This window comes from Callorhinus ursinus, unplaced genomic scaffold (assembly GCF_003265705.2).
Source record: "Callorhinus ursinus isolate GAN/ISIS: 27379988/994484 unplaced genomic scaffold, GSC_fseal_2.0 scaffold32, whole genome shotgun sequence".
NCBI lineage: Eukaryota > Metazoa > Chordata > Mammalia > Carnivora > Otariidae > Callorhinus > Callorhinus ursinus.
In genome coordinates, this window is record NW_027397094.1 from 17,708,056 (window position 1) to 17,716,249 (window position 8,194).

Here is an 8,194-nt window from a genome sequence, read left to right on the forward strand (position 1 = left end):
AGGGACAGACCCATAAACGTTCAGTCCCTAAAACTCCTTCACCTCCTGTCCTGGATTTCCTGGTTGCTCTCTCTGGAAGCCCAACCTCTCCGTGACTATGGCCGTGCGTCCACCCCAATCACCATTCATGGCTGGACTGCAGGCAGGTGCCCAGCCCAGCTCTTCAACTCCTCCTATGGGAGGCCGGCTCCTGCATCCCACAGTCCCAGGCTCGAGAGTAAGGCTTTCTGGAAACCCCAGGGCTCTGGATTCACTCTGCCTCCCCCTGAAAGTACCAAAAATAGCTCATTGGCCCCAGGGGCTTTCTCTCCACCCAGACGCAAGTCTGTGGCTCTCATGGAAGCTTCAGTCCAGTGGCTTCACTCCCGACCACAGGAGTCTCTCCACAACCCTAACATTTGGTCCACCCCCCTGGGTTCTTTCACTCCTGTTCTGTTGCTTCAGCCCTGGCCCTTGCCACTAACCCCAGACATTTCTCTCTGTTGACCTTATCTGATGACCCATCTTCCAGTGTTGCCACTGGGCACTGCCCTGGTCCTATGCCCAGTACCCCACAGGGCCAGTCTTGTTCCCTGCTGGCCCTCCCCTGAGCCCCAGACCACTGAAGCCTGAGACAGCCTGGAGGGAAGGAGGACTGTGGCCTCTCATTGCCCCCCACTGCAGGGTGCCCTGGCACCAAGCTTACCCGGACCACTGTTGATAGGTTGGCCGCACCCTCTGACACCCAGCCCTGCTCTGGTCCACCGCCCTGGCCAAGGGCACCCGTGCGGTCAAGCTGTTCCCCCAGCTCCTTGACCTCTGCCTCCAGCCTTGCTGCTGAGTCCTACTGTTCCTTGATCCTGAGGACCCCAGACTCCTCTTATAACCAGGAGGGCACGTAACCCGGCCGACCCGATCAGAAATCCATACCTGTGAAGACCACATGAGTCCAGGCTCACATACACCATGGAACACTCAGCGATGGGCAGACAAGGGCTGGACGGGAGTCCAACATGACTAAAAGACCGGATTCACGTGCAGTCTGTTTTTCCAGCAAGTCTACATAATACCCGACTTTAGGATATCCTCTATATGGAATTTCACTTCACAGCTCAAAATTACCTACTTAATTACCTGCGGCTTCATTTGCCACGATCAATGGCTCAGTGCCACTAAGGTGACACCTGGCAATGGTCGTTTATTTACAGGAAGCTGATGGTGGCTACACGAGGAAGCCAAATCGTCCCATTTGTTTATAAATCTGATCAAAGATGTAAAACATGGATTTTAACTAAATACCTTAGACAGGCCAAAGCCGCAGGCCAAGGAAGCCAGTCTTCACTCCAGAGCCAGATGATCGTGGAGGTTCCTTGCAGCCGTCCATCCGGCCCCACGGTCCCTCTTCAGCCATGAAAGCAGACCCGCGGCCTCTCTGTGGCACACGTCCAACCAGGTGCCCTGCTTTTTTGTTTTCCTGACAGCGTGGCGTTAATGCATGTCTACTTCATGATATTTAATGCTTCTAGTTAAACTGACTTCTCTGAGGAGGAAAGACTCATTTGCATGCAAATGCAAACAGAACAAGCATTAAGTACATCCTGGAAGGAGGAAGGGAGGAGTTTACCGTTTATCAAGACAGCGATGGAGACACCGCATTTTCCACATAAAAACACCGGCGCCGGTTCTTCATGTGGATGCAGCACTTAACAATTCGCTGGGGCTGCCACAGACGTGATCTCTTTATATCAAGAGCGCTTCGATGATGTGACTTTCATTCCTGTGCTAAGTGGCAGGGTCTTTGCCAGGGAGTCATGGGACCCGCTCGTGCTTACCCCGGCTCCAAAACCAGCCCCCTTCAAGCCTTTTTTCCACTCTCTGCCTCCAGAAACAAATCCTTGATTCTCACTCCCGCCTCCCATGGGGCAAGAGGCTAGTGAAGCACTTACTAAGTAATTTACTCGCTACATTTTGGGAGAAGGGGTTTAGGACCCAGGTTGTGGCCTCCTGACTTTAGATCCCAAAAAGCCTGGTGCTCCAGCCTAATGTGCAGTCTGGGGCTGTGTTACTCGACACTTAGGCCGGGCTCGCCAGAACCTGAGACTTTTTAAAAATAGGAAGGAACTATTATTTTTCCTGGTCACCATTTAGAAATAACTCAACCTATTTTCCACTGACGTCACCAAAAATGCTATTACTACGTTAAAAACAAACAGAAAATGTTGGAGTCTAATGGAAGATTCTTCCCAAACGAGGATGCAACCGGATATTGCACACAGAGTGGTAGGGTCTGGGATGCTCAAGCTAGAGGGGACCAGGGAGACCCCCTAGCCCCATGTTCCCATTTGACAGATGGGCACACTGAAGCCCAGATGCCAGAATGGCTGCCTGAGGCCACGTGCTCTGGGAAGTGTGCAGAGCCTGGGTTCGACTCCAGGCCTTCGGACTCCCAGACCCAGGTTCTTCCACCACCTGTGCCTCTCCAATGGGACACACGTCCCCCGGGAGTCAAGAGGTGGTGACCCCAGGGTCGTGCAGAGCCCAGGCTACCCATGCCACCTACACCATCTGGAGCATCAATTCTGCCTCACGTGTTTTAGGAAAAACGTGGCTATTAAAGCAAAGCACACAAGCATCTCTTGACTAGAATGAAAACCTCGCATGAACTTTCAAGTTAACACAAAGTTCTACACATAAACTTCAGCTACGTGGTAGGCCAGGATCGGCTGGACCCCAGGCCCAACCACGTTGGGGTGGCGGTACTTGGCCAGGGGGACGAGGTGGCAAAGGTGGAAAAAGGCAGCACTCTACCACCCTCCACCCTTGGGATGGAGAAGTATGCATCGTTCAGCTGATGCTTCTGCTAGTCCGAGAAGACTTGAGAAGTGTGGGTAATGAAAGTCTTCCTGACCCCTCCGCGAAGCATCTCTGAAACAGAGGTGCTATTCCTTTCCACTGGCAACACAGCTCCCAGCTGAGCAAAGGCCACTCTTGAGGAAGGGGCTGCCCCTGAGCCCAACCCAGGCCTGGCCACTGACGGCCTGGTCCTGCGGCCTCTCCTGAGCCCCGGGGCCGGTAGCGGAGATGGTTTCCTCCCATCCTCCCATCCTCCCAGAGAGCTCCTGAAGGGTGCAGGCGGCTCCTCTCACAGAGGGGAGAAAGAACTTGCTCACTCTGCCGGAAGAAATGTTTAAGGACAGCTAGCATGTTCTGGGCAAGGGAGCGAGGCTGTGTTTTTCAGTTAAGGACCTTAAAAAACTCTGCACATTCGTCATCAATCAGTTTGAAGGTCAAGTTTGCTTTCATCATATTCATGATGGATTTGCTTATTTAAGCAAACACTACAAGGCTCTGGCTAACACGGTGGAAGAACCTGTGTGTAAGGAAAGAAAATCTATACGTGAGGGGGGGCGGGGAATGAGAGAACAGAGAAAGGAAGAGGTGAAACTGGGGAGTTCAGGGACCCGGGACACCGAGAGGCTCTCTGCGGGGACCTCCCCACGCCAGAGACAGGCCATTAGCCCTTACAGTGACTGCTCTGTGTCTTCACAACATCTAGGACATTCTTTCCTGGAAAAGTCTTCCTCCTTCCTCAAGGAGAGGCACATGCTAATGAGTTTAATGTTCCCAACGGGAGTTTTTACAGAGGAGACTGTGTACTCCCTCTGCCTGGCGCCACCTTCACCACCCTGGACACCTGGCCCTCACCTCCTCGGCTGTTTGCACGGCTGACCTTCTCAGCAAGGCCTCCTGTAACCGACCTCTTGCAAACCAATCCCCATTCCGTTTTTTTTTTTTAAGATTTTATTTATTTATTTGAGAGGGGGAGGGGAGTACAAGCAGGGGGAGGGGAAGAGGGAGAGGGAGAAGCAGGCTCCCCGCTGAGCAGGGAGCCCGATGTGGGGCTCGATCCCAGGACCCTGGGATCATGACCTGAGCTGAAGGCAGCTGCTTAACCGACTGAGCCACCCAGGCACCCCTGAAACTTCCATTTTCTAAAGTACCTTCTTGTACAGAACACCTAAAGATGATGGGGGAAATATTTAAAACACCCTTTTGAATACATGGCTGAATTTACAGCAATAAGCACAAATCTGGGAGCCTTGGAATCTGTATTTTTGATCCCTGGTGGCTGAGAGCAGGGTCGGTAGAGTATATATCGAGAGAAGGAGACATCGCCAGATGCCTGCTCAGGCTGGGAGGTCAAGTCAGGAATTCTCATTTCTGAAGGGTGACAGCTCTCTTAGGTGAACTGGGAAAAGCCCATGCTGCACAGGGATTTGGAAGAGATCATTGTCTGCCTTTGCCTTGGTTCAGAGACAAGCAGAAAAAAATAAAAGATATGCCTCCTGAAAATTCCTAGCTACTAGCCAGCATTCACAGATTTGAAGTCCAAGTTCCCATTGTACGAATGGCCTTAAAACTGCCAAAAAATATTTAAAGTGATCCCAGATTGGTCCTTCCCCCAGATCTTGGCAGAAGGAAGTATACATTCTTCCTGGAGAACACACCTCTAAGAAGTCCAAGGGACTTGAGCTCACAGTCAAAGATCACTAAATGAAAATAAATAAAGAAACAAACAAAAAACAGACTCTTAAATACAGAGAACAAACTGGTGGTTGCCAGGGACGGGTGGGGGGGGTGGTGGTGGTGGTGTGTGAAATGAATAAAGGAGATTAAGAGTATACTTACTGTGATGAGCACCGAGTAATGTATAAAATTGTTGAATCATTATATTGTGCACCTGAAACTATATAACACTGTATGTTTTTTATTAACTTTTTTATTTTAATTCCAGTAGAGTTAATATAGAGTGTTATATTAGTTTTGGGTGTACAATATAGTGATTCAGTGATGCTATACATTACTCAGTGCTCATCAGGGGAAGTGTGCTCTTAATCCCCATTGCCAGTTTCACCCCTCCCCCCACCCACTTCTCTCTGGTGACCAGCGGTTTGTTATCTATGGTTCTCTACTGTTAAGAGTCTGATTCTTGGGGCGCCTGAGTGGCTCAGTTGTTAAGTGTCTGCCTTCGGCTCAGGTCATGATCCCAGGGTTCGAGCCCCGCATTGGGCTCCCTGCTCTGCGGGAAGCCTGCTTCTCCCTCTCCCACTCCCCCTGCTTGTGTTCCCTCTCTCGCTGTGTCTCTCGGTCAAATAAATACATAAAATCCTAAAAAAAAAAAAAAGTCTGATTCTTGATCCGTCTCTCCCTCTCTTTTTTCCTTTGTTCATTTGTTTTGTTTCTTGAATTCCACATATGAGTGAAATCATGAGTGAATCTCTGGCTGACTTATTTCACTTAGCATTATACTCCCTAGATCCATCCCATGTTGTTGCAAAAGGCAAGGTTTCATTCTTTTTTATGGCTACATAATGTTCATATAAATGAATATATTATAGCCATATGATTTATATATATATATATGTATATATATATATATATCCATTCATCTATCAGTGGACACTTGGGCTGCTTCCATAATTTGGCTTTTGTAAATAATGCTGCAAAAAACATAGGGGTGCATGTATCCCTTTGAATTAGTGTTTTTGTGTTTTTTGGGTAAATATCCAATAGTGCTATTACTAGATCATTGGTTAGTTCTATTTTTACCTTTTTGAGGAAACATCACACTGTTTTCCAGAATGACTATACCAGTTTGCATTCCTACCAACAGTGCAAGAGGGCTTCTTTTTCTTCACATCTTCACCAGTGCTTGTTGTTTCTTGTGTTTTTTATTTTAGCCATTCTGACAGGTATGAGGTGATATATCTCATTGTGGTTTTGATTTGCATTTCCCTGATGACCAGGGATGTTGAGCATCTTTTCACGTGCGGGCCATCTGGATGTTTTTGGAGAAATGTCTGTTCATGTCTTCTGTCCATTTGTTAATTGGGTTATTTGTTTTCTGAGTGTTGAGTTATATCAGTTCTTTATATATTTTGGATACTAACCTTTCATTGGATATGTCATTTGCAAACATCTTCTCCCATTTAGTAGGCTGCCTTTTAGCTTGGAACACTGTATGTTAATTATACTCCAATAACAAAGGAATTCAATAGAGTTCTATTTACTATGAGTAACTAATCAAAAAACAAAATAGAAAAAAATCATACTCATAATAAAAAAAGAATAAAAATAAATAAATAAAACCAAAGATCTAGAGACTGAAGATAAGTAAAGTTTTTAATTCAGTGAGTTGCATGAAAAATCTGCAGTTAAAGCTTCTACCCTGCTCCATTTTTTTTTAAAGATTTTATTTATTTATTTGAGAGAGAGGCAGAGGGAGAGGGAGCAGCAGACTCCCCGCTGAACAGGGAGCCCGATGCAGGGCTCGGCCCCAGGACCCCAGGATCATGACCTGAGTGGAAGGCAGGTGCTAAACCGACTGTGCCATTCAGGTTACCCCCTTACTACGTTTCTAATAACAACTTAATTGCATTGGATTAAGGTAAGATAAGTATGACCACATTTTTTTAAATAATACTTTTAAGGTTCAGGAAATCTGATATAAGTATACCTTGCATTTATATAGTGATTTATATTTTACAGAGAACTTTCACATACATTATCTCATTTATCTCATAAAACAGTGCTAATTCTTTAAGTAATCATTTAAATTTAGAATTTAAACAAAACTGGGAAGAAAAAAAATGCTTAAGACACTAAATATATGAGTAAACAGCCACTGTGAGGGGATCAGTAGAAGCTACAAACTACAAAATAAGTGCAGCGAAAACAACAAGTAAGACAATCATCAGGTATGGAAAACTAAGGATTTTATGTTTGAAGAACTAAAAAGGAATATTAGAAAAATACAGAATCATAGAACAAGAGGTTATAAAATCACTAGGCAGATCCTGAGAGGACCAAATAGAACTTTTAGAAAGGAAAAACAGAATTGATATTACCAACTCGAAGCATGAGTTAAATAGCATATAAGGTACAAGTGAAGTGGAACGTCGATATAAGAAATAGCAAACTAAACGAGAGAGAGAGACAAAGATGGAAAATATGAAAGGAATGTGTCAAGAGAAATGATGAAGAAAAAGATCCAAAACACATCTGTTTAGAATATCAGAAGGACATCACAGAAACAGTGGAGAAAAACCACTATTTGTGGAAATAATGACCAAGAATTTTCCAGAACTGATGAAAGACACCAATACTCAGATTCCTCAGACTCAGCAACACCAAAGAATCTCAAGCAGAATAAATAAAAAGATATGCACACCCAGACAGACTGCAAAACCCTAAAACATGCCCTCCCTCTGCTCCAAAGCTTTAAAAGTTCCTGGACAGGAAGATGTATTACTGACAAGGGAGTAACAATTCAAAGGAATCAACAGTAATAGTAACCAGAAAACAACAGAACAATACTTGCAATGTTCTAAGAGAAAATATCTGTTACACAGGACTGAATAGGCTAGTAACAAATGAAGCCAAATATCAGTGTCTTACTACACCAAGGTTTATTTCATGCTTACCCTAAATATCCTACAAATCAGGTAACCCTCTAAGGCAACTTCCCACTATCCAGGCTTCCTACATCTTGTGGCTACACGATCTCAGCACATGGCCAGCAGAACCAACAAAGAAGGAAAGGAAAAAACCAGAGTCATGCTGGGTATTCTCGGGGCCCCAGCCCAGAAATGACGTGTGACTTCTGTTCATAATCCATTGGCCAGAACTAGTCACATAACCCCACCCAGTTGCAAAGGAGGATGCACGGGTATGCGTGTGTGGCAGGGGAAGAAACACACATATTCAGGGAGCATCACCTCCTGCCACTCTGTCAAGAACGACAGCAGAGTAAAAACATTTTCAGATAAACCAAAGCTGATAGAATCTATTACCAACAGGTTTTCATTAAAGAAACTTCCTAAAAAGAATATCATTTAGGAATAGGGGAAAGAATCCTCTCAACATTTCTCAGGTACAAAAAGGAACGGTAGACAAGTGCAGGGCAGATGTGGAAAAAAAATTCAAATAATTATTAACTGTATAAAACAATAGCAATGGGGCTTACTCTGTGAGGTTAAAAAAAAGCTCAAGCTGGAACCCAAATCCTGGACACATAGAGCAAAATCCTGGAGGGGTATGAATGACATTACAGGGTTTTATGTGTTTTATAGTTTCCTTTTAGTGTTCTAGAGGAGTCTGTTAAGTTGAATATAGACACTAAAATATCTAAGATAACTACTAAAATAACGGAACT